Source organism: Triticum urartu, chromosome 3 (assembly GCF_003073215.2).
Source record: "Triticum urartu cultivar G1812 chromosome 3, Tu2.1, whole genome shotgun sequence".
NCBI classification, from domain to species: Eukaryota; Viridiplantae; Streptophyta; class Magnoliopsida; order Poales; family Poaceae; genus Triticum; species Triticum urartu.
In genome coordinates, this window is record NC_053024.1 from 36,134,412 (window position 1) to 36,159,982 (window position 25,571).

General features: G+C 44.3%; 1 pseudogene; it reads right to left on the reverse strand.

Moving 5' to 3' along the window:
• Positions 1-715: 715 nt before the first annotated feature.
• LOC125546573 lies at positions 716-1,648 on the reverse strand (annotated as a pseudogene).
• Between the last annotated feature and the right edge of the window lie 23,923 nt (positions 1,649-25,571).

Below are 25,571 nucleotides of genomic sequence, written 5' to 3' on the forward strand. Positions count from 1 at the left end.
ACTTAGTCTTACATAACTTGTGGTTGTGAGCCCGTAGCAAACTTATTTTTACATACATGATCAGCACTACCATAAGAGCGGAGTTTTGGCTCCCGAGCTCATCTGCACCCATGCTCAGAAAAAAATCAAAACAAATACTAGAAAAATTCAAAAAATTACAAAGTTTTTTTGGATGGTAGATAATTTGACGCGTGAGGTCCGCTTCAAATTTCAACTCATTTGAGCATTTGAGCAGCTCTCGGCCAAAAAGACAAAATCGGGATCTGTAAAAATATTTACTGTTCATGCACTGTTCTGACCCGATTTGTCTTTTTTGCCGAGAGCTACTCAGATGTCCAAATAAGTTGAAATTTGGAGCGGACCTCACACGACAAATATCTATCACACAAAAAAATGGATTTTTTTGAATTTTTCTAATATTTGTTTTGATTTTTTCTCTGAGCAGGAGCAGATGAGCCTGGGCACCGAATTGGATATCCGCAATACTTGTTTGATAGTAGGACTGTCTTTTATTTATAGGTACATCATTGAAACATAGAGCATACTAAGGGAGGCACTCCGACGTATCTAACTTGTATAATTAGCAAAAGCTACAACTGAAATCAATGGATATATTTTAATTTTCCAGATAATGTTGTTAATTTCCTGCTTGGTAAGTTAATCATGTGACATCGTAAATAATGAAAGATACAATAATATGAAAAAAAAGTAACATTCAGTTCATCTGTCATAATGTGAATAACACACATAGATCAGTAATAAATAGAGTAGTCCACTTTTTACTACTACCATGAGCTTGCTCTGCCCTCTACATGGAAAAAAAAAATGCGTATATCAACAATGTGACCAATGACTCCTAAACCTGCAAAATGTGTGGGACTCCCACAAGAATAAGACCCCTTGATGATGAGAGACGGTCTGGTTGCGCTTCCAGGTGGCTCTCCTTGAGGGCATGTTCTTGTGGTGGCGGCGACCCTTGCCATGAAGACCATGGAACTTCTTTCCAGCTGAGGTAAGACCACGAAGCTCACGGTGCTTGCGCACAGACTTACAGGGCCAGTTGGGTCGTTGCAGACAACATTGCAATTGTGTGCAACTTCAAGAAGGGTGACCTCAAAGTACCCGTAGGTAGAGTCCTACATTACAATAAAAATGGGCAAGCAGAGAATTAGTGAGTAACAAAACAAGAATTACCAGTTATTTTCACATATTTTAGTAATTAACAAGTATATACCTCATTAGCCCAGTAGGAGTTGCGCACACGAAGATCATCTAGCTTGCACCCAGTTCTTTCTTTGACAACAGACGCTTGTTCCTCTAGAACTTGAGCTGGGTAACACCCTGGTGATTGCCCCTGGGCACTGGCCTCTTCCTTCCACATATATGGTGGACCACATACCACTGAACACAACAATATATAGGTAAGAAACTGTATCATGGAGAAAATAGTAAAGATTAGGATACCTGCACAAATAGAAGCACACGACATTATGAATGAAGAGATAGATCAGTTACTGGAAAAAATAAACCATAAGCTATGTATCAATTCTATGGACCACAATATTTTACTAAATGGTACCATTTAGTTATCACAAGTACGAACCAAACCCTGAATGCAATGTATAAACTGAAGTACTTCAGTGTGCATGACTCGCATAGAAACATATACATCTAACACTGAAACCATGAACAGACTGCACTTGCTATGTTTGAGTACATGCGTTTCAAAAAGCATGAACGTTACAACATGGTCCAAATTAGTACTAAGAAACAGCGGTGCAATGAACGAAAGCTGTTAAAACTTACCAAATAGGTAGATAATGCAAGAAACAACCAGGCAGTGTCGCTTCAAACTTTCACTAACATGTTCGTGCATCATGAGTGGAACAAGGTTAGATCTGCTCCAAGACAAACTTCTGTCTGTCGTAGAAAAATGGCACTTCATTCAAAGACGTAACTTCAGCCAATAGTGCTATATTTCAGAGACATCAATTAAGCTTATCAATATTCTCTCAGTACAGCAGTCCATGGCACTAAGAGAATCAAGATAATGAATTTTTTTCCTTACTGTTAATAACAACCAGTCACCAATGTATATCTCTGTGTAATGGAATGAATAGCTTCACTTGCATTACTTATGAAGGTTAAAATCATGCTACGTACAGACATTCACGAAGTCATGTACATTCATTCAACAGATCCCTCCTAGCCTCTGAACCGAGGCATACTTTGCATGGACAATCCAAGAAGAAAGTTTGCTAAACCCTTCTATAAAATCTCTACGAAAAGTCTTACAATCCAGTACGTAGTTAAAATGTGAAAGAATCCAACCTTAAAACCATAAGTGTGTGTGCAGGTGTTGTTGATGTTATCTGTGTGGTGTCTCCTATTGATTCGATAACCTTAGTTTTTAACTGAGGGAAATACTATCTGCTACTATATTGTTGCTATGTGCAGGGGATCACATAAAATTCCACAGACGCTAGAAATGTGATATGTTGGAGTCCACCGAGCAACAATATAAGCACATACTACGATAAAAATAAGGGAAAGTATAGTGGCTGAACCCTAGCTCGGTGCACCCACGCAAGAAAACATAGCGAAATATTTTGAAGAAAATCTAAAACTTTGTGGGAATGATTATGAACAAATGTTATGGATGCTTGCAAAATTTGGTGGTCAAATAACATCCGAGGAGTTCTGTACAAAAAAAACAAATTACAAATTCTGCTCAAACAGTGCACATACATTTTGAGTAATTTTGTTTACAACAGAAACAGCCCAAACTCTGTTTCACAAAAATAAAATAGCCCAAACTCGTTTATATACAATACTGTACCCTATGCAATATATATATCACATAACGTGGTATGTTTGTCTCAAAAAAAAAACATAACGTGGTATGTTTGATTTCACCGATCGAGCAAAAATGTTAAGAAACCCATCCATGAGCACAAGCAAGCAACAGTGCTCATCAAGTACTCTTCTCTGCACATGTGCCTTGCTTCTCCTTCAAACCCATGCCAAAATCAAGCTGTGATCTGATCTGCAGCGCGGAAGCCAGTGGAAGGGCGCCGAGGGATGACCCAGTCCGAGGTCCGAACGCGACGAGGATGGGCGACAACCCTCGGACGACAGTTGCACACGACAACAAGCCCTTGAAATTATGTGCATAGGAGCCGTACATAACTATTTTTAGCACAAGTCGAGCCAAGAGGACCTAAAGAGACAAAGACCTCGCTGAGGATCCAAAGGCTCCAGCTTCCACAACTGCAATAAACAAATCTCCTTCCTTCACTCCTAATTGGCGTCTGATGACACCGTCCATCACGTCATTAGCCTCCGAAGTGCCGCCTGCTAGCTTAAATTTGGAACAGGCAAACTCAGCAGCGGCTCCATAAAACGGGCAGGCATGCCCTTCTTCTTGCTTCCCTCAGCACAACCCAAATAGTATGGCTTAGCCAGTTTCAGCACAACTGAAATACTATATCAAGCTGCTCTTCTTTTCTCCGCCGACAGACAGACGCACCCCTTGGCTTGCTATTTCATCTATGGTCTACAATATCAGCCAGCCCTGCGAATTCTAGCGTCTGCGGAATTTTATGTGACCCCCCTGCAGGAATTATAATCAATGGTGAGTCTATCTTCTCATTTTTCACCGACCTGTCTTTTGACATGTCCATTATCTGAGAAAACTTAAGTAGCTAGGCATGATGTCTGCTCACAATTTTTTTCCCATAGCCATGAACTGAAGATACTGTGATTTCTAATATAGTGACCTGTATGTGTACAACCTGTTAAAGTTCTGAAAATTTGCTACCACCCACCAGAAATGGCACTTTTGAGTAATATATTCAGGTGGGGTGGGTGATAGCAAATTTCAAGCCAGGTGTTGGTTAAAGAAAATTGGTATCACTGCAATGAATACCAGGAAGGATGTCAATGTCCTTCATACTCTTATTTTTACAAAACGGAATTGCCTCGCCGATTATTAAACAAAAGGGAATTGCCCAATTAATAAACGGAAAACTGGGAGAAAACCGATACAAACAGACCACGTGCTGATTACTCCAAAAGCATGAAACACATGACCACATAATGTCTCTCATATTCATTTCGGCTTGATGCGCTAGAGGAATATTTCATGTATTTTTCCTCCATTTGTTATTCTGCTGTTCAAATACTTAGTCAACTGTTCACACTGCATTTAATTCAGGAAAATGTGGAGCAAAGTGCAACCAGACACACTGCAAAGATCATATGAATGAGTGTATCACAAAATCAATCATGGGTACCAGTGACAAGCCCAGCTCGGCTGATTTTCACGGCATCCTGGCAAACACGGCTTGCTGCGGCGCCTATAGTTCTCAGGACCCCATCGAGTCAAGCACTGCCAAGTACAATGATTCAGAGTTTCTTTTGCATCCACCAAACCCTATGAGCTACTGTCCTGCAGTGTCAATTGTTTCCAACAAGATTGGTCCCCAATTCTGCAATGTCAGCTGTGATGACACATCAGCTGGTTGGCGCCAAACCAGTGTGGCGGAGCACCCAAGGACCGACTCTGATGTAACTCTCAGCTACATAGAAGAGATGTTGATGCAGGACATTGATGACAAGGTCAGAGCACCTCATGGCGAGACTGCCATTAGAACCATGGAGGAGCCCTTCTATGAACTTCTTGCACAAAAGTATCCAGTTTTGCCTGACTTACTACCACTTTGTGGATGTGGTCGCGTAGAGAACCTAAATGGCAATGGCAGTAGGCTTAATGGACAATTATGCAGCAATTGCTCTGTTTATGTCACCTCAGATGATTATCACCCCAATGAAAACTCACAAAGATCTCAGGCTCCATGGACTTTATCCGCAATTGTTGGAGAGGCAAAACAATTCCCTCTGGGTGCTGAAAGAATGGAAATTGGTTTGAACATCAATGGCCTTTCAATTGCCAAAAAGCCTAGCCGAGATTATCATTCACCTCATATGAATGACAGAGACACAATGAAGGATGCATCATTTGAAGTTCGAGGTCGAAAAGTTTATCCAGGTATAGAAGAGCTTGATTTGTTAGAAGGAAGGAGAAACAAGCAGATTGCTTTTTCCTCCGATGAGCCGACGCGAAATGAGGCGTTCGACAAGGTTCTACTTTGCTCTGACCAGAAGCCCGTAGATGAAGGTATTATTTCGCAACGAACCATGGCAGATACATCCACCAAGCATGCACATAAAGACCATGGAAGAAAACCATCTAGGGAAACGACGAGAGGTAAAGCACGAAAGAAGAAAGAGGTAGTGGATCTCAGAACTCTCCTTATCCATTGCGCACAAGCAGTATCTGTTAACAACCATAGCTTAGCAAGTGACATACTTAAAAGCATAAGACATCATTCCTCACCAAGTGGGGATGATACCCAGAGGCTAGCGTTCTACCTAGCAGATTGCCTGGAGATAAGATTGTCTGGAAATGGGAGTCAGATAAACCGGAACTTCATCACTACACCAAGGAGTGCAGCATATATTCTAAAGCTATTCCATCTTTGTTTCACAGTATCTCATTACTTGAGATCATCATATTATTTCTCGAACAAAACCATCCTTGATGTCTCAAAGGGAAAATCACAAGTGCACATTATTGATTTTGGCATTTGCTTTGGTTTTCAATGGCCATCATTATTGAAACAATTAGCAGATAGAGAAGGTGGGCCGCCTAAACTTCGGATTACAGGTATAGAATTGCCCATGCCAGGTTTCCGGCCAGATGGCAGGAAGAACAACACAGAGCTGCGATTAGTTGAATATGCCGGCATGTTCAAAGTACCTCTTGAATACCGGCAGATCTCATCAAAATGGGAATCCATCTCCATTGAAGATTTGAACATTAACAAAGGTGAAGTGCTCGTAGTTAATTGCATAAATCGAATGAAGAATATTGCTGATGAGACAATATCCATCAACAGCGCAAGGAACAGAGTGCTCAATACCATAAGGATGATAAGGCCAAAAGTTTTCATACATGGAGTTGTTAACGGATCTTACGACAGCCCCTTCTTTTTATCACGTTTTAAAGAAGTCATGCACCACTATGCTTCATTGTTTGATATGCTTGATAAAACGACTCCACGAGATAACGAGACAAGATTGATCCTAGAGAGGGATATATACAAATATGAAATTCTCAATGTCATTGCATGTGAAGGATCAGAAAGGATTGAGAGGCCCGAGAGTTACAAGAAATGGAAGGTACGAAGCCTTAGGGCCATGTTTGAGCAGCTTCCATTGGATCCAACCATTGTTAAAGGAATACAACATATTGTGAGACGGATTTATCACAAAGACCTTTTTGTGGACGAAGAAGACCAATTCCTAGTGTTGGGATGGAAGGGAAGGATAGTCTATGCATTATCCACATGGAAGCCAAGTGAGTCTAACAATGAAGGCACTGATGATATTTGAAGTTTCACAACAAAGACAGGCGTTTGACAGTTTAACCAACCAAAGTGGTCGCTTGTGAGGTGTTGTCTCAACTCTCAACTCCCAAATGCCTTTCGATTTGCATATTTTGTAATAATCAACATATTTTGGTCCATCTGAATGTAGCCTACTATCTTGAATTTGCTTCAACACTTCTATGTTTCTATTGATTTAACTACAAATGATTATCTTAATCTACCAATATCTTACAGGCCTCATTGATTCAAAGGATTTCCATAGGAAATTTTGAAGTATTGGAATTCTTAGGAATTTTTACTAGTTGCTCGTTTGATTAGTAGGATTGAATTCTACATGAATTTTTCCTAAGGATTCTCTTGTACGACAATCCATAGAAAATTTACCATCAACTCTAATATCTTGAAAAAATATCTTTCATTTTTCTTGTGAAGCAATCAAGCAAACAAAAACCCTGTAGGGTTCATATGGCCATGACATTAGAATCCTATGTTTTTCCTATTCCTATATTTTGGGAATCCTGCGAATCAAAGGAGCCTTAAAAGTTGATAACGATTGTCCAACAAGCTGAAAGAAGTCAGTGGTATTTCTTTCGCCACAAAAGCAAGGTGCGTAAATAGTGGAAGGAAGACAGAAAAAAGAATCAACTATAAGGAATGGCAAAATACATAAGCTTGACAATACCCTGGAAGGCTGTAATCCTGAACGAGGAGCTCCTCTTGCACGTTTCCGGCTAACCGACAGTTCACTCTGTCCTCTTGGCTTCTCTAGGCTGGGTGTCAGTGTGAACTTCGACTTCTGTTCTGGCGGTTAGCAAGCACCAGTGCCATTACTGGCGTCCAAGATTACCATGACTGGAGTGGTTGGGAGCCAGCAAGGCCCAGGTTGCTGACTATCTTCCCTCCATAAAATCCGGCTAGCTCCCAAGCCGAAGCTGATGAATAGGAGGGCCATCAAGATCCAAGGGAATGCTAAAATGAAGCTTGTCATCATCGGTAGCAACACCATATGAAGTAGGAACAGATATATTGTCACCTGCATCCCAAGTCAGTTGCGAAGCTTGGAAAGTTAGCACACCAGGAAAACAGTCGAAAGGAAGGCATTTGGTTGACCCATTGTAGGCCAACGAGTCAATCATGTGCGCACTAGACATTGGGAGTTATAGCTCTCGTCGGTATGCACTAAACAGAGCAGCCAAGCAATCTTCCATACCATCAAGTCAGAAGCACTAGCATGTGAAAATCTACATCTCACCTTCTCAAAAGCAGTGTACTCAGCCATCGATTGCAGATGTATTTTGTAAGAAACAAAACATTCATAGGAGTGGTGAGCTTGGCCACTGAGAAGCATGCTGAAACCATATGTCTTCATGCGTAAGGGAAATTGAGATGGAATAATGCGCACAGTCGCAGTTACCTTGGCAAATAACATATCACTTGGGTGATCAACTAGATAACCATGGTGAGATTCCTTCACCCATGTTTGATTATCACCAAAAGAGCATCAGCCTCATGATCGTAGGCCGAAAACAACCAGAGACAGTAATATAATCAGCTAGCAAAGCTCCTTGGAATCCACCAAACTCCAAACTCAGAGCACTGTGGCCCTTGCCGTATTTGCAACATTGCTAGATCAACACCATGAAAAGAGCATCCAGTTCTGCACTGTGCTTTGTGGTGCTCTGCAAAATATGCCTCTGTACATCTGAATCTTGTACAGAACACCAGGAAGTAGCAACACCAACAGCAATGACATACCCCCCCCCCCCCCCCCCCCCCCCCCCCCATATTAATTGTCGATCAAACGGATTTATCTAGCACTGAAATACATCTATATACATCCATTTCAGCGACAACCAATATGCGACGGGGGGAGTATGAAAATGGAGTGGGCTTTAAAAGTGCTTGAAACATATGCGAAATTATAACACCTTCAAGAAGGAAGAACACACTCATAGCGATGTTGCCATGTCCAGCTTGACACGGCAAGGACAAGTATTTTCATCATGGACGTCGGGTCCAACCAGTGAAGGCTAGAATATCAAGTCCGTTGCTTCAGTGTCCGACCCGCAAAGGTCATATCAGGATTTTCACCCCAAGTACGAGCAAGCAACGGCGCACATCAAGTCCTCTTCTCTGCACATGTGGCTCTGTCAAAGTCAAGCTGTGATCTGCAGCGCCGGGGGACACAGTCCGAGAGGCAAAGGACAAAAGGACCTGAAGAGACAAAGACCCCTCTGAGGATCCAAAGGCTCCAGCCTCCACAACTGCGATAAACAAATCTCCTTCCTTCCCTCCTAATTGGCGTTTGACACAGTCCATTAGCCTCCAAAATGCCGCCTAGCTAGCTTATCTGCAAATCTTGTTTGTTTCTGCCTCCGGCATCTATACAGGTTATCACAGCCATGAATTCGATCACTAGCATCAATGCCCATACCTCGGCAAACTCACCAGAGGCTCACATAAAACAGGCAGGCATGTACTTCTTGCTTCCCTCAGCACAACTGAAATAGTACAGCTTAACCAATTTCAGCACAACTGAAATATATCAAGCTGCACTTCTTTCCACCGACAGACAGCGTCGGTCCCTTGGCTTGCAATTCATTTCAAGTCCATAATCTCATGGGGCAACCAGTCCTACGAATTCTAGCGTCTCTGGAATTTTGTGTGATCCTCTGCAGGCAATAATCAATAGTAAGTTCCTCTTCCCGTTTTTGCTGAGCAGTCTCTTAACTTAATCAATAGTAAGTAGCTAGCCATGATGTCATGTTATGATTTTTCCATGGCCATCAACTGAAGATACTATGATTTCTAGCACAGTAACCCGTATATACATCCTTAAAATATTCGGGGGGATCCCCCCGCCCCCTTCACCCAGGTGTTTGTCATAAAGAATTTGCTATCACTGCAATGAATCCCAGGAAAGATGTCAATGTCATTCATATTATTATTTTTTCAAAATAGAGGCAAAAGATTTTCCTCATCAATTAATTAAGCAGAAGAGAATTGCCAAGTTAATTAACAGAAAGTCAGGTGAAAACCGACACAAACAAACCACATGCGGACTACTCCCAAAGCATTAACCCGCATGACCACACGATGTCTCGCATATTAATTTTGGTTTAATGTGCTGGAGGAATATTTCGTGTATTTCAGCTTCCTCCTTTTGTTATTCTGCTGTTCACATACTTAGTCAACTGTTCACACTGCATTTAATCCAGGAAAATGTGGAGCAAAGTGCAGCCAGACACATTGCAAAGATTGTGTGAATGAGCATCGTATAATCAATCATGGGTACCAGTGACAAGCCCAGCTCGGCTGATTTTCACGGCATCATGGCAAATACGGCTGTCTGTGGCGCCTATAGTTCTCAGGACCCCATCGAGTCAAGCACCGCCAAGTACAATGATTCAGAGTTTGTTTTGCATCCACCAACCCCTTTGAGCTACTCTCCTGCAGTGTCAATTGTTTCCAACAAGATTGGTCCCCAATTCTGCAATGTCAGCTGTGATGGCCCATCAGCTGGTTGGCGCCTAATCAATGTGGCGGAGCACCCAAAGACCGACTCTGATGTAACTCTCAGCTACATAGAACAGATGTTGATGCAGGACACTGATGACAAGGTTAGAGCACCTCATGGCGACACTTCCATCAGAACCATGGAGGAGCCCTTCTATGAACTTCTTGGACAAAAGTATCCAGTTTTGCCTGACATATTACCACCTTGTGGCTGTGATCGCCTCAAGAACCTAAATGGCAATGTCAGCAGGCTTAATGGAAAGTTATGCAGCAATTGCTCTTTATATATCAGCTCAGATGATTATCACCTCAATGAAAACTCAGAAGCATCTCAGGCTCCATGGACTTTATCCGCCATTGTTGGAGAGGCAAACAAAATCCCTCTGGGTGCCGAAAGAATGGAAATTGGTTTGAACATCAATGGCCTGTCCATTGCAGAAAAACCTAGCCGAGATAATCATTCACCTCATATGAATGAGAAAGAGACAATCAAGGATGCATCATTTGAAGTTCGAGGCCGAAAAGTTTTCCCAGATAAAGAAGATCTTGATTTGTTAGAAGGAAGGAGAAGCAAGCAGACTGCTATTTTTTCTGATGAGCCGATCCGAAATGAGGCATTTGACAAGGTTCTACTGTGCTGTGAGCATCAACTCGTCGTAGATGAAGGTATTCTGCAGCGGACCATGGCGAATACATCCACCAAGTATGCACAGAAAGAGCAAGGGAAAAAATTGGCTAGGCAAACTACCAGAGGTAAAACACGGAAGAAGAAAGAGGTGGTGGATCTCAGAACTCTCCTTATCCATTGTGCAGAAGCAGTATCTGTGAACAACCATAGCTTAGCAAGTGACATACTTAAAACCATAAGACAACATTCTTCACCAAGTGGGGATGATACCCAAAGGCTAGCGTTTTACCTAGCAGAATGCCTGGAGATAAGATTGTCTGGAAATGGGAGTCAGATAAACCAGAACTTCATTGCTACACCAAGGAATGCAGCATATATTCTAAAGCTCTTCCATCTTGGTTTGACAGTATCTCCTTACTTGAGATCATCATATTACTTCTCGAACAAAACTATCATTGATGTCTCAAAGGGAAAGCCAAAAGTGCACATTATCGATTTTGGCATTTGCTTTGGTTTTCAATGGCCATCATTATTCAAACAGTTTGCAGATAGAGAAGGTGGCCCGCCTAAGCTTCGGATTACAGGCATAGAGCTACCAACGCCAGGTTTCCGGCCAGATGAAATCAATAACAACACACGGCTACGATTAATTGAATATGCTGACATGTTCAAAGTACCTTTTGAATACCGGCAGATCTCATCAAAATGGGAATCCATCACCATCAAAGATTTTAACATTGACAAAGATGAATTGCTCGTAGTCAACTGCATACACCAAATGAAGAATCTTGGTGATGAGACAACATCCATCAATAGCGCCAGGAATAGGGTGCTCAATAACATAAGGATGATGAAGCCAAACATCTTCATCCATGGAGTTGTTAATGGATCTTACAACACCCCCTTCTTTTTATCACGGTTTAAAGAAGTCATGTACCGCTATACTTCGCTGTTTGATATGCTTGAGAAAACAACTCCACGAGATAACGAGACAAGATTGATCCTAGAGAGGGATATATATAAATATGAAATTCTCAATGCCATTGCATGTGAAGGATCAGAAAGGATTGAGAGGCCCGAGAGTTATAAGATATGGAAGGTAAGAGGCCTTAGGGCCAGGTTTGAGCAGCTTCCACTGAATCCAACCATTGTTAATGGAATACAGCATATTGTGAGACAGATTTATCACAAAGAGGTTTTTGTGGACGAAGAAGACCAATTCCTAGTGTTGGGATGGAAGGGAAGGATACTCTATGCATTATCCACATGGAAACCAAGTGAGATTGACAATGAAGGCACAGATGATATTTGAAGTTCCAGAACAAAGAGAAGTATTTGACAGTTTAATCAGCCAAAGTGGTCACGCGAGGTGTTGTTTCAATTTCCAAATATCTTTGGATTTGTACATTTGGTAATAATCAATATATTTTGGGGCATCCGAATGTGAATTTGCTTCAACACTTCTATGTTTGTATTGATTTAACTACAAATGATTATCTTCAATCTACCAATATCTTACGGGCCTCATTGATTCAACGGATTGGAACGCTCAGGATTTTTTCTCGTTCGATTCATAGGATTGTATCGTACAAGAATGTTTCCTAAGGATTCTCCTGTACGACAATCCACAGAAATTTTATCTTCCACTCTGATCTCTTGAAAATATTCTTACGGGCCTCTGGTTGGTGGTGTGTTGTATCCGGATTCGTTCTCTGGTTGTTGCTTTATATATAGAGCGGGGCAAAAGCCTTTTTGGTAAAATATTCTTTGACTATTTTGTGAAACAATCAAAGAATCCAAAACCCTGTGGGATTCATATGGTCCACAACATTGCAATACTATGTTTTTCCTATTCCTATGTTTTTGGAATTCCGCGAATCAAAGGAACACTAAAAGTTGATAACTGTCCAACAAACTGACAGAAGTCAGTGGTATTTCTATCACCACAAAAACAAGTTAGGTAAACAGTGGAAGGAAGAAAGAAAAACACCTAATAAGGAATGACAAAATAGATAAGCTTGACAATACCTGAAAGGCTGGAATCCTGAATGATGGACTCCTTTTGCACGTTTCCGGCTAACCGACAGTTCAGCCTGTCCTCTTGGTTTCTCTAGGCTGGTGTTGGTGTGATTTGTGAACTTCAACTTCTGTTCTGCGGTTAGCAAGCACCACTGCCATTACTGGTGTCCAAGATTACCGTGATCATACAGAGGAAAGTGAGTGCAGTGTGCGTCAAGTGAGTTGATTTTTGTACCGGTCACGCATTACATCAAACACCTACAAGGCACTCTCTGCTCCCGTGCGATTGATGTGGTCTGACCCTTCCAAAAAGAACAGTCGGCCACGCCACCGTCGTCCAAGGGTCAAAGCTGGCGCAACACTCCCTGTGTGGTTGTTTGGATAGCGGTAGATTTATATAAAATGAGTTTTTTTTACCAGATTTTTAGTAAAACTGGTGCTACCATTTATTTTATGAATAATCATTTTATAAAGGAACACGTTTAGGTTCGCAAATGACAAAACTAGTCCATCTTAGGATCCATCTACTAATTCAACAATGGACAAGAGTCGATTTACAACTCAAGTTACTAACCTCAAAGGAAGGAGATTAGAGGAGAAAGAAGACGAAAAAGCCTATCCTAAGCTAGCAGTATGCCTCGGCTTGCTAACTTTCCATAAAATTCGGCTTGCCCCCAAGCCAATATCGATGAATAGGAGGGCCACCAGGATCCCAGGGAATGCTCAAATGAAGCTTTTCATCATCGGTACCAACAACATATGCAGCAGGAACAAATATATTGTCACTTGGATCCCAAGTCAGTTGAGAAGCTTGGAAAGTTAGCACACCAGGAACCACAGTCAAAAAGGAGGACATTTGGTTGACCAATTGTAGGCCAATGAGTCAATCATGTGCACACTATACTGAGAGTTGTAGGCCTCATGGCTACGCACTATATAGAGCTGCCAAGAAATCTTCCATACCATCAAGTCAGAAGCGCTAGCATGTGAAAATCTATAGCAGCTCCATTTAAAAAGTGATCGAAGCATATGCGAGATCATAATGCCTTCAAGAAGGAATAACACACTCATAGCGATGTTGCCATGTCCAGCTTGAGACGACAAGGACATGTATTTTTATCATGGGCATCGGGTCCAAGCAGTGAAGGCTAGAATATCGATGTGTAGATAACATCTTCAGGGGTTGAGCTAGCCAGGAGCCTAGGCGACTAGGGTTTTCCCCTCCTCACCTCCCGCCGGCCCCGCGCTCCACCTCCGCCCCCTTCCTCCCTCCCCTCTCCCCCGTCCGGACCCGCCTCGCGCCGCCTCCCCGGGAGGTGGCCGGGGCGGAGCTCGCGCCCCTCCTCCGCGGGCCTCCCGTTCCCCCTTTGTCCGCTCGCCGCCGCCGGTGGTCGCCCCCGGTGCTGGCCCGGGTGGCTCCGGCGGCGGCGGGCCTTCCCTTCCCCGCGCGCGCGTGCTCCCTTCCCGGGGCAGGGAGGCGGCGGCGGTGCAGCTCGGCATGGCTGCGGTCCGGCTGCCCTGCGGCGGCGGCCGGCGGCTGGCGTGGTGTCGGCGCCGCTCCTTGGCGGCGGGGCGGCGTGGTGGTGCTGGGTGGCCGTCGTCGCGACCCCGGCCCAGATCTGGGCCTGGCGGGCCCCATCTGGGTCCTACCGGGCCGGCTCCCCGGCGTGGCTTCGTCGTCGTCTGTGTGGTGAGGAGGAGGAGCGGCTTGGATGGGGGGCAGCGATGCCGATGGCATGCCGGCTGCAGCGCGATGGCGGGAGCTGTCCAGGAATGGAGTTCCCGGCCGGGCCTGTGGGCACACGGGCCTGGTAAGCTCCTGCTTGTGTGTCTGGTCGGCTACCGTTGTTGACGGTGGAGGTTGTGCCCTCCCGCGTGCCGACAGTGCCACGGCCCCTAGTCCCGGCTCCTATCCCTTGTCATGCAGACCTCACCTCGTGGTGCCGTGGTGAGACGGCGTGGAGGCTTCTTGACCATGGTGGCGCAAGTTGGTGGTCGGTTTGGTGGCAGGCTCTGGAGCACCCGAGGTGAAGGTTGGGATCGGGGGAAACCCCTGTCGGCCTGTCCGACACCGACGCGGCGACGCCGGTGGGTGTCGCCGGACCTTCCTGGAGGGCGTCGGGGGCGACCCTTCCTCTCGCCTCGTCGGGTACCGGGGGAAACCCTTGGCAGCAGCGTCGTCTTCGTCGCGGTCCCTCTTGAGGTGCTGATTGGTACCGGTGCTTCGGAGCCTTGGAGCTTGGTGGGAGACCCTCGGTGGGCGCAGTGGCCGTGAAGCTTCTTCGTTTTCGTCGATCCGCCGTTGTCGGCATTCTTTTCTTTTGTTGTTTCTTTTTCGTTTCTTTTGGGTGTGTTTGTGCTGCTTCCGCCCCAGCACCTATCCTTGGATGTATCGGTTGGTTGCTTTGAAATACAAAGCGGGGGGAAACCCTTTTTCGTTGATAACATCTTCAAAAAAGTAACAACGCAAGTCTGTTGCTTCGGTGTTCGACCTGCAAAGGTCATATCATGGATTTTCACCCCAAGTATGAAGCACAGTGTCCTATATCAATGACAGTTCTTCCTAGAACATTTTTCTTTACACGTAAAACGTGTATATACATAGGTATCCTATATGCAATATATATCACACAACGTCATATATTTGATTCCACCGAGCAACAACGTAAGCACAATAAAAAAATCCATCCATAAGCACGAGCAAGCAACAGTGCACATCAAGCACTATTCTATGCACACATGTGCCTTGCTTCTACTTTAATCCCATGTCAAAATCAAGCTGGGATCTACACCCGAGCAACAACCCTCCGATGACAGCGGTAGGAGCGACACGACCACCGATCGAGCGTCCAGTAGCACACGACAACAAGCCCTTGAAATTATGTGCATACGAGACGTACATAACTATTTTTAGCACAAGTCGAGCCAAAAGAACCTAAAGAGACAAAGACCTCGTTGAGGATCCAAAGCCTCCAGCTTCCACAACTGCAATATAAACAAATCTCCTGCCTTCACTCCTAATTGGCGTTTGACGCAGTCCATTAGCCTCCGAAATGCCGCCTGCTGGCCTATCTGCAAATCTTGTTTGTTTTTATCTCCAGCATCCGTACAGGTCATCACAGCGATGAATTCCATCACTAGTATCAACGCCCATACCTCGGCGAACTCACCAGCGGCTCACATAAGACAGACATGCCGCTTCTTGCTTCCCTCAGCAGAACTGAGATAGTGCAGCTTAGCCATCCCTCAGCTGAGTCAGTTTCGTCCTTTCCTGGTATATCGAGCTGCCATTATTTCCGCCGACAGACGCACTTGCCCCTTGGCTTGCTCTTCTATCAATGCAATGATACGCAAGCTTTGCATATTCGAGAAAAAATTACTTTGAGTCTACAATCTCAGGGTGGTACGACTCCCGCGAGTTCACCTCATGGTGAGTCCCTCTTCACTTCTGTTCAATCAGGTGTACACCAAATGCCATGATTTAGCGTGCAGCAAATTGTCGGTAGAATAGGACGGGATATGTTTTTCTCCAAGAATTTACCAGATTGACATAGTGTGTTAGAGTATTCTAGTATGATGACTTTGTTCTGTAAGACCCATTCTTCTCATTATTGGTGCTCAGTGTCCATTGCCGGAGAAAAACGAAGTAGGTGCGTTGTCTGCTAATGATTTTTCCATAAACATGAACTGAAGATACTTCGATTTCTAGCACAGTAGCCCGTATGTCCATCTCGTTCAACTTCTCAAAATTTGCTATCACTGTAATAAATCGCAGGAAAGGTGTCATTGTCTTTGATATTAGGTTCCGCTAGCTTGATGTACTAGAGGAGTATTTCGTGTACGAAATTGGTTTGCAAACGATCTTTCATGCACGACTTGTGCACAACAGGATTTTGAAGCCACACGGATTACAAAAAGAGGCAATCCAATGGTGTAGATTAATTGTCGTGTGCGGATCGTCCCTGAATTCATTGTCTGCCTAGCAGCGCTCTTTCGTGTATTCCAACTTCCTCCTGTTGTTCTGTTCTTCACATACTGAATTAACTGTTCACAATGCAATTAATCCAGGGATATCTGGTGCAAAGTGCAATCGGACATGCTGCAAAGATTGTATGAATGGATGTACGATACAGCCAGTCATGGGTAGCGGTGACAAGTCCAGCTCTGCTGATTTTCATGGCATCATGGCAAACACGGCTGCCTGTGGCGCCTACTGTTCTCAGGAGTTCATCGAGTCAAGCACTGCCAAGTACAGTGATTCAGAGTTTATTTTGCATCCACCAGCCCCTGTGAGCTACTGTCCTCAACTATCAATTGTTTCCAACAAGGTTGGTCACGTTTCATGGAGCACATCTTCTTCTTGTAAGATCTACAGCCCCCAACTCTACAGTGCCAACTGCGATGAAACATCGGCTGGTTGGCGCCTAATCAGTGTGGCGGAGCACCCAAAAACTGACTCTGATGTAACTCTCAGCCACATAGAACAGATGTTGATGCAGGACACCGATGACAAGGTCAGAGCACCTCATGGAGAGACTGCCATTAGAACTATGGAGGAGCCCTTCTATGAACTTCTTGGACAGAAGTACCCTGTTTTGCCTGGCTTGCTACCACTTTGTGGCTGTGATCGCCTCAATATTCTTGAAAATGGCAGTGTCAGTAGGCTTAATAATGGACAGTTATGCAATAATTGCTCTGTAAAAATCAGCTCAGATAATTATCACTCCAACGGCAGCTCACAAGCTTCTCAGGCTCCATGGACTTTATCCGCCATTGTTGGAGAGGCAATACAATTCCCTCTGGGTGTTGAAGAAATGGGAATTGGTTTGAACATCAATGGCCTTTCCATTAGCCCAGAGAGTCATTCACAACATATGAATGATAAGGACACAATCAAGCATGCACCATTTCATGATCGAAGCCGAAAAGTTTTTCCGGGTATAGAAGAGCTTGATTTGTTAGAAGGAAGGATGAACAAGCAGATTGCTATTTTCTCCGATGAGCCGATCCGAAATGAGGCCTTCGACAAGGTTCTACTTTGCTCTGAGCATAAGCCCCTGGATGAAGGTATTATTTTGCAACGAACCATGGCAGATATATCCACCAAATATGCACAGAACGAACAAGGAAGAAAACCAGCTAGGCAAACGAAGAGAGGTAAAACACGAAAGAAGAAAGAGGTGGTGGATCTCAGAAGTCTCCTTATCCATTGCGCAGAAGCAGTGTCTGTGAACAACCGTACCATAGCAAGTGACATACTTAAAAGCATAAGACAACATTGTTCACCAAGTGGGGATGATACCCAGAGGCTAGCCTTTTACCTAGCAGATTGCCTGGAGATAAGATTGTCTGGAAGCGGAAGTCAGATAAATCAGAAGGTCATCACTACACCAACGAATGCAGCACATATTCTGAAGCTATGCCATCTGTGTTTCACCGTTTGTCCTTATTTGAGGTCATCATATTATCTCTCAAACAAGACAATCCTTGATGTCTCAAAGGGAAAACCAAGAGTGCACATTATCGATTTTGGCATTTTCTATGGTTTTCAGTGGCCATCATTACTGAAACAATTTGCAGATAGAGAAGGTGGGCCGCCTAAGCTTCGGATTACAGGTATAGAGCTGCCCACGCCAGGTTTCCGGCCAGATGAAATGAATAAGAACACACGGCTACGATTAACTGAATATGCCGACATATTCCAAGTACCTCTTGAATACCGACAGATTTCATCAAAATGGGAATCCATCTCCATCGAAGAATTGAACATTGACAAAGATGAAGTGCTCGTAGTCAATTGCATACTCCGAATGAAGAATGTTGGTGATGAGACAATAACCATCGATAGCGCCAGGAATAGAGTGCTCAATACCATAAGGATGATGAAACCAACAGTTTTCATTCATGGAGTTGTTAATGGATCTTACAACACCCCCTTCTTTTTATCACGTTTTAAAGAAGTCATGTACCACTACACTTCAATGTTTGACATGCTTGACAAAACTACTCCACGAGATAACGAGACAAGAATGATCCTAGAGAGGGATATATATAAATATGCAATTCTTAATGCCATTGCATGTGAAGGATCAGAAAGGATTGAGAGGCCAGAGAGTTACAAGAAATGGAATGCAAGAAGCGTCAGGGCCAGGTTTGAGCAGCTCCCACTGAACCCAACCATTGTTAAAGGGATACAACATATGGTGAGACAGATTTATCACAAAGATTTCTTCGTCGACGAAGAAGACCAATGCCTAGTGTTGGGATGGAAGGGAAGGATACTCTACGCATTATCCACATGGAAGCCAAGTGAATCTGGCGATGAGGGTGCTTAAGGCTGCAGACATTTGCTGTTTCAGAACAAAGACAGAGGTTTGACAATTAAATCCACCGAAGTGACCGCCTGTGAGGTGCTGTCTCGACTCCCGAATGCCCTTGGATTTGTACATTTGGTAATAACTGAGTACATTTTTGGCACATTTGAATGCAGCCTACTATCTTGAATTTGTTTCAACATTTATATTTTTCTGTTGATCTAACAACAAATGATTATCTCCAATCTACTAATATCCTAAAAGTTTATGTTGATTGTCCAACAAACGGACAACAATTAGTGGTATTTCTTTCGCCGCAATAGCAAGGCATGGCTAACACTTACCAGTAAAAACAAAAGAAACAAATCAAGCAAGGAATGGCAGAATAGCTAACTCTGCCTGTTCCGTTGTGGGCTTTATTAATTTAAAGCCGGACGCCCCTAGCGTCTTCGTTTTAAAAAAAATAGCTAACTTGATGAGAATACCTGAAAGGCTGAAATCCTGAACGAGGGATTTCTTCTGCATGATTCAGGCTAATCGATAGTGCACCCTGCTCGCTTGGCTTCTCGAGCTTCGGCTTCTGCTCCTGTGGTTCACAAACACCACCGCCATTACCAGTGTGACGGTGTCCAAAATTACCGTAGGCATACAGAGGAAAGCGACAGCGTGCTGCACGTCCAATGAGGAGAAGTGCTTACCAGTCACGCATTCTGTCGAACGCCTACAGAGCATCAACCACTCCCATGCGATCGACGTGATCCGCGCCTCCGGAGACGATTCGACCCCTTCGCCGTCGTCCAAGGCTCAAAGCTGGCGCCACCTTCTTGATCTGCCCAACCGTTGCCGCCGAACAACTTGACGCCGATCTTGCACAAGATCTGCCTGTCGCTTGGAGACCTGCAGCAATTACGCCGTCAGCTCAAATCCTACCACCGAATGCATCCGAGTTACCTCTGGTGGCAACCAGAGACGGAGCATACAAGCATTGGGTGCAGATGACACCAATGGAATTTAGCTGCTCAAGTAGTGCTAATGGAAAAAGGTTTTCGCCCTGCTTTATAAATGAAGCAAACCACCACAGCCACAAGATCCAAACCAAGGTCAACACACGCGTGTAGGCAATCGTACAAGAGAATTCTGCTGAGGGCATAACTTAACAAGCTCTAACAGAAAAACAAAGACGGTAGGAGATGCTGCAAAGGGCTAATCCGGCTGAACCCAACAAGTATTCGGTCGCCTGAACCCAACAAACAATCATAGCTGAAACCATTGACTCCCTAACTGTACTATACAAAAGCCTTATAGAGCATCATATAACCGGACTGGTACCCGCCCCAAACGCCTGGATGGGCTGCCCGGTCAGTGCCTGGGCGAAGAAACATCACCCAACCTACCGTTCATTTCCGGCCCAAACGGCCGGAGTGACTAGCACTCCTCGTAGTCATATCTGGTCCAAATCTGGAGCGGATATTGGGACGCCCCGACGCGCTCAGGCACGCCTGCCACATCGGACTGACCATTAAGGCCCGCACCAATTCACTAATATCTGCCTCCCCTCCTTGCCCACCACCGGACACCGCCCAGTACGTCAAATTCCTCTGTATTTTCACTTTGCACTCTATATGTTCGATGAAATGTCTGAGCCGGTTTTTTATTCTTTCGCTCATTACTTGTAGATCATAATGGATTCATCGTGGAATCATGGCTATGGAAACGATGAGCTTAACGAATTCATATTCAATGATTTCATCGCTTTATCGGATTCAGACGATGAGGATGCTGAAATGATGACGATGAGCATTCAAGAGGAGTTTGATGATGATGATGAGGAGGAGGAGGACAAAATGATCGACGTGCATGTATTCGCGTGGATTTGATGTTTTAAAAACAGGAACCGTGCTTGCAAATGCCAAGATTTGATGCCCATCCGATCACTGTCCACGGGCGTCTAAGGGCTTGGATAACCTATCTGTGATTGTAGATGCTCTTAGCCCATGTATTCAGTGCAATAGTTGTGTAACAACCTAGTAAAACAAATCAATTTGGTCGCCCGCGGTTGACTAGCCACACTATCTTTGGATCAAGTTGCTTCACCGCCGCAACAAAAAGAAGAAGAAAAATCCGAATACTCTCGTATGCTTCAACACCCTCACGCTAAGAGATGGCAGTGGCAAGCTGACAATTGTTGTTCAAAATATTGGTGTCGCCTCTCTTGTCACGAGCCTTCATTCTTGCAGCCGTCAGCGGCTAGCTGACAATTCATGTTCAAAATGTTTGTACGTGTGATAGCACACCTCTCCCTCTTGTAGAAGTCTTAGCCATCCCTAACTATCTTTTTCGACAAAGAGAATATATTAATATCGCGAGATACCAATTACATTCAGCCTCTACAACAATGAAATGTCCTAAAGACATTACGGATGCACACAACCCAAAAAACAAAAAGAAGAAGAAGAAGAAAACGAAAACTCACACTACAGTGTTCAATTCCTTATAACCGCAGCACGAACCACCTCCAAGACAACACCCGAAGTCTAAAATCTCCAAAAACACCGTCGTCACCTGATCATAGATCTTAGGTTTTTACCCTGGAGAAAATCCGCGCTCTCGAAACAATGCCTTCAATAAGGCCACTGCCAGGCACAAGCAATTAAGTCCAGACCTTGGGTTTTCACCCTGAAAGCTTAGAATTTGTACTCCTCCTGTGCCGCCATCCCCACTTGCCGATGCTGCTCCTATGAGTCACGAAACACCAAGCAAAGTCCTCATCGCCTGGACAACTCGGTCCACCATTACTAGGCCTCTCACCTTAGCCACCATGACGTTCTCCGCCACTGTCTTCGCCATAAAAATCGAAATCCGACATGTCCCATAATGTCAACAGACAACGAAGCTTCGCGTCACGCCCTCCTGAAGCCACGCGGCGGGCTGAAATAGGGGCGCGCACGACTGAATCCCATCCGACCCAACAATCTAGAGACGTCAAGCAACAATGGAGATCTTCGGTGGAGCCTTCCAGAACTCGTCAATGGGTAGATCAATGAGGGCCGGCATCAGAACACCATCTTGGCGCTAGAAGAACCCTAGGACCGCCTCAATTAATTAACCAAGCAAACCAGCAAGCCCCACGCCACCGGTCAAAACAACAGAGGAGAAGGCAACCACAGCGCCGCCTGCGCAGATGTGCACTTGCCCCTGGCTCGCCACTCTGGCTCGCGCCCCACACCATGTGTAGGAGCCAACAGCTACCGCCTGCCAAAGCCACCGGCCAACCCCACCTTGTGCCCCATCCAACACCGATCGGATCTAGGAACGGAGCCCCGAATCCACCCCGCCCCGTACCAATCTGCACCCGAGCTAGCGAGCCGCTGGACAAGGGAAGGCGGAACTGGCCGGCAGGCGCCGCCGCGTGTCGGGTAGGGAGCAGCGCGGAGAGACCCAAGGGGCTAGGCGAGACGAGCGGGATCTGATGCCCCAAACCGCCGAGACGCCACGCAACAAAGCCGCCCCCGCCGGCGGCGGCGGCGCAGGGAAGGGAGTGTGGAAGATGTGGAGGCAGGGCAAGCAGGGTCGCCCCCGAGTTGCCTGGCGTGGCGACGCGGGGAGTCCCTAACTATCTAATTGTTTTTTTTTTGTGCGTGAACTTTGATCTAGGTCATGGAACAACATTCTGCAAAAAGAACGGTCACTAGATCAAGATAATAAAACAAGTACTTCAAGGCCGCCCTTATACGCAAGAAAACAAATGTTGCTACTGCTAGTCCCACAAAGCATTTTATTCATATAGACATTTATTTGGATTATCTGTCATATTCCAACTAATCGAAAGGAAATTCCAAAATACATATAATATCTTGATCAAGTAAGATTGAGATTAGGAGAAGAGTTATGTGCTAATTATAATACGAGGAGCTTACTGAAGCTAGTTGAGTTTTATCCATATGATTTTTTATTTAGATAAAATGCATGATCTTGGTTCTGATGGAATTACCGTCTTGCTAGATTAATGGTGCAGGACATATAAGCATATCGTTTTTTTCCTTTGGTATACCAACCTGTAAAACTAGTACGTTTTCACGGAATTAATTAACAATTACTTTTGGTCAATGATTGTTGTGGATAAGATGCAAGAAAATGAGCGATCACTCCATGAGTGATTTTCTATAATTTGCTATCGAATAAGAGAAAAAAAAAACTTTACAGTAATGATGATGTGACTGATCCTTTTTAAAATGATGAAAGACAGAGAAACTTTGAAATGATAGTGACTATATGCATGCTTGGCTTAATTGCACTTATTTATAACTTAAGATATACCACTACATAGTGTACTAGTTTTGAATGGGTCCAGAGCACAATCATGATCATTGGTATCCTCAATCTAACGGTAGAAAGCAATAGGAATCACATGAACAGTACAGCTGCCTTCAATGTATTCTAGAACGCTCTGGCCATGCTGCGGTCAGCAAAGGACGTGCTGTGTGACTTGAGATGGGTCTAGAAAAAGAACAAGAGGGAGAAGAAATAGCCGCGTCGGCGTCCCGTCCTAAGCTCACTTAAAAACTTGGTTCCCACTGCTGCTGCGTCGTTGTGCCCCGTCGATGGACCATCTCGTTGTGCCCTTTCGCCTCCCGGCTTGATCGGGGCGGTTCGAGTAGGCCTGCTCTGATCCAGAAGCGGAAACAATTTCGACGCAAATACAGTACTGAATATATATTGTCTCAACAAAATATTGTCTCACACAAATAAACATAACAGTAGTGATACAGTATGGAATATATATTTTGTCTCACACAAATAAATAATAAACAAGCTTCAACAGATTGTCATAATAGAAGTCTTAAACAAAATAGTCTCAAACACATATATTATTTCGTCTCACACAAAAGACCTATAATCAAACTTCAACAAGTTGTCTCAAAAGCCTTCAACGAAACAGTCTCACACATACTCCGGAATGACGCATCATAATCACATGCAAATTGGAAACCGGTTAAACAGTAACGCAAGTTCTTCCGGAATGACGCATGTAACTCTCTGTCTTCTTTCGATGAATGAAGTTGCATCTCTAAGCCGTATTCCTACATAACAAAATATAAACAACTTGTGAGAAAAAAGACGGTAAAAGCAGACAACTCAAATGTAAAACTTACTTTTTATTCAGTTTGCATGTTTGCCGTCTATGACCTGGATTGCGACATAGGCCGCACAAAGGACCATTTTTCTTCTCGGCAAAAGATTTTGGTCTATCATTTTTTGTAACTTCTGGATCATTTTCTAACCGCCTTGTCTTGCTCTGCTTAGGTGCACCCTTTGTCGAAACTTTCACAAGATCACGTATAACATTGGCACCTCGTTCGGGCTCACGTGCATCCTCATGAACATACCTTCTACGCCCAACCGCTTCATCATCGAGGACCTTTTTGTTAGATATTATATTTTGCAGACACTGCATCAACTCATCAAATACGAATGGATCATTTGCCGCAACATGGAAAGCTTCTGCACCTGTCATGCTTAGTTGACTATACCGAGCTCGCTCCTCTATCCCTGACCAATCCCAACCAAACATATCACTCTTGCACTGTGCAGGCAGCCCACCTCTCTCATTTTTCGATAACCTCTTTAGGATACAACACTTAGGTATTTCAGATAATTTTAGATGATTCAGTACATATAGAATGTGTTTGCAAGGCAGCCCTTTCCGAACCATCCGTTGACAACTGCATGCTATCGTTTCCTCTGAATTTCTTGGTCGATACTGAACACTAAACTGGAACTTGCGGTTATTCTTCCATTTCAAGATAAAGGTGTGGCAGTCAACTCCCACCAGCGTCTCAAAAATCTCCAGCTCTCCCATCTTCTTCGGATCTTCTTGAAGAATATAGAAATTGGCACGAGTGAATACAATGGCAGCATGCTTCTCAATGTCCTTATACTCGGTAACTGATGGTGGTAGTGTCTGTGAAGAATTGCAGTCGTCTTGCGCCTCGTTCTCACGGAGTCGAACTATACAGTTCTCATAGTGCACTATTAAATCAACTATTGTCATACCATAGTCGAGGTGAAGGTGAAGACAAGAGTTCAAACTTTCACTCCTCTGATTACTACGCATACCAAGAAAAAATCCATCTGAAAGAAATGAAGCTGCCCAAAGACTCCTCTTCCTATACATCCTATTCAGCCAATCTTTTGTTTTGTCCGTCCTCCATTTACCAACAAAAGCGAGCCATCTCTCCCTAAAGTTAGCAGGAGAGGTGGAGTAGTACAACAGTGACCTGAACTCATCCCGTGACTTATAACTAAGGTGCTTCTGCATATTTTTTTCCACATGCCATGAACAAAGACGATGAAACACATCTGGAAGGACATTCTGAATCGCTCGGATCATTGCAGTGTCTCCGTTTGTGATGACTGACTTTGGCTTCTTCTGACAATTTGCTTTCATGAATGTCTGGAGCAGCCACACGTACGTAGCTTCAGTCTCGTCAAACACAATGGCGCAACCAAACACGGTGGTGCAACGGTGATTATTAACACCGACAAAGGGGACGAACGGCATACCATATCTGTTCATCTTGTATGTATTGTCAAACACGATTACATCTCCGTATAGCTGATAGTCCCGCCGTGACTGTGCAT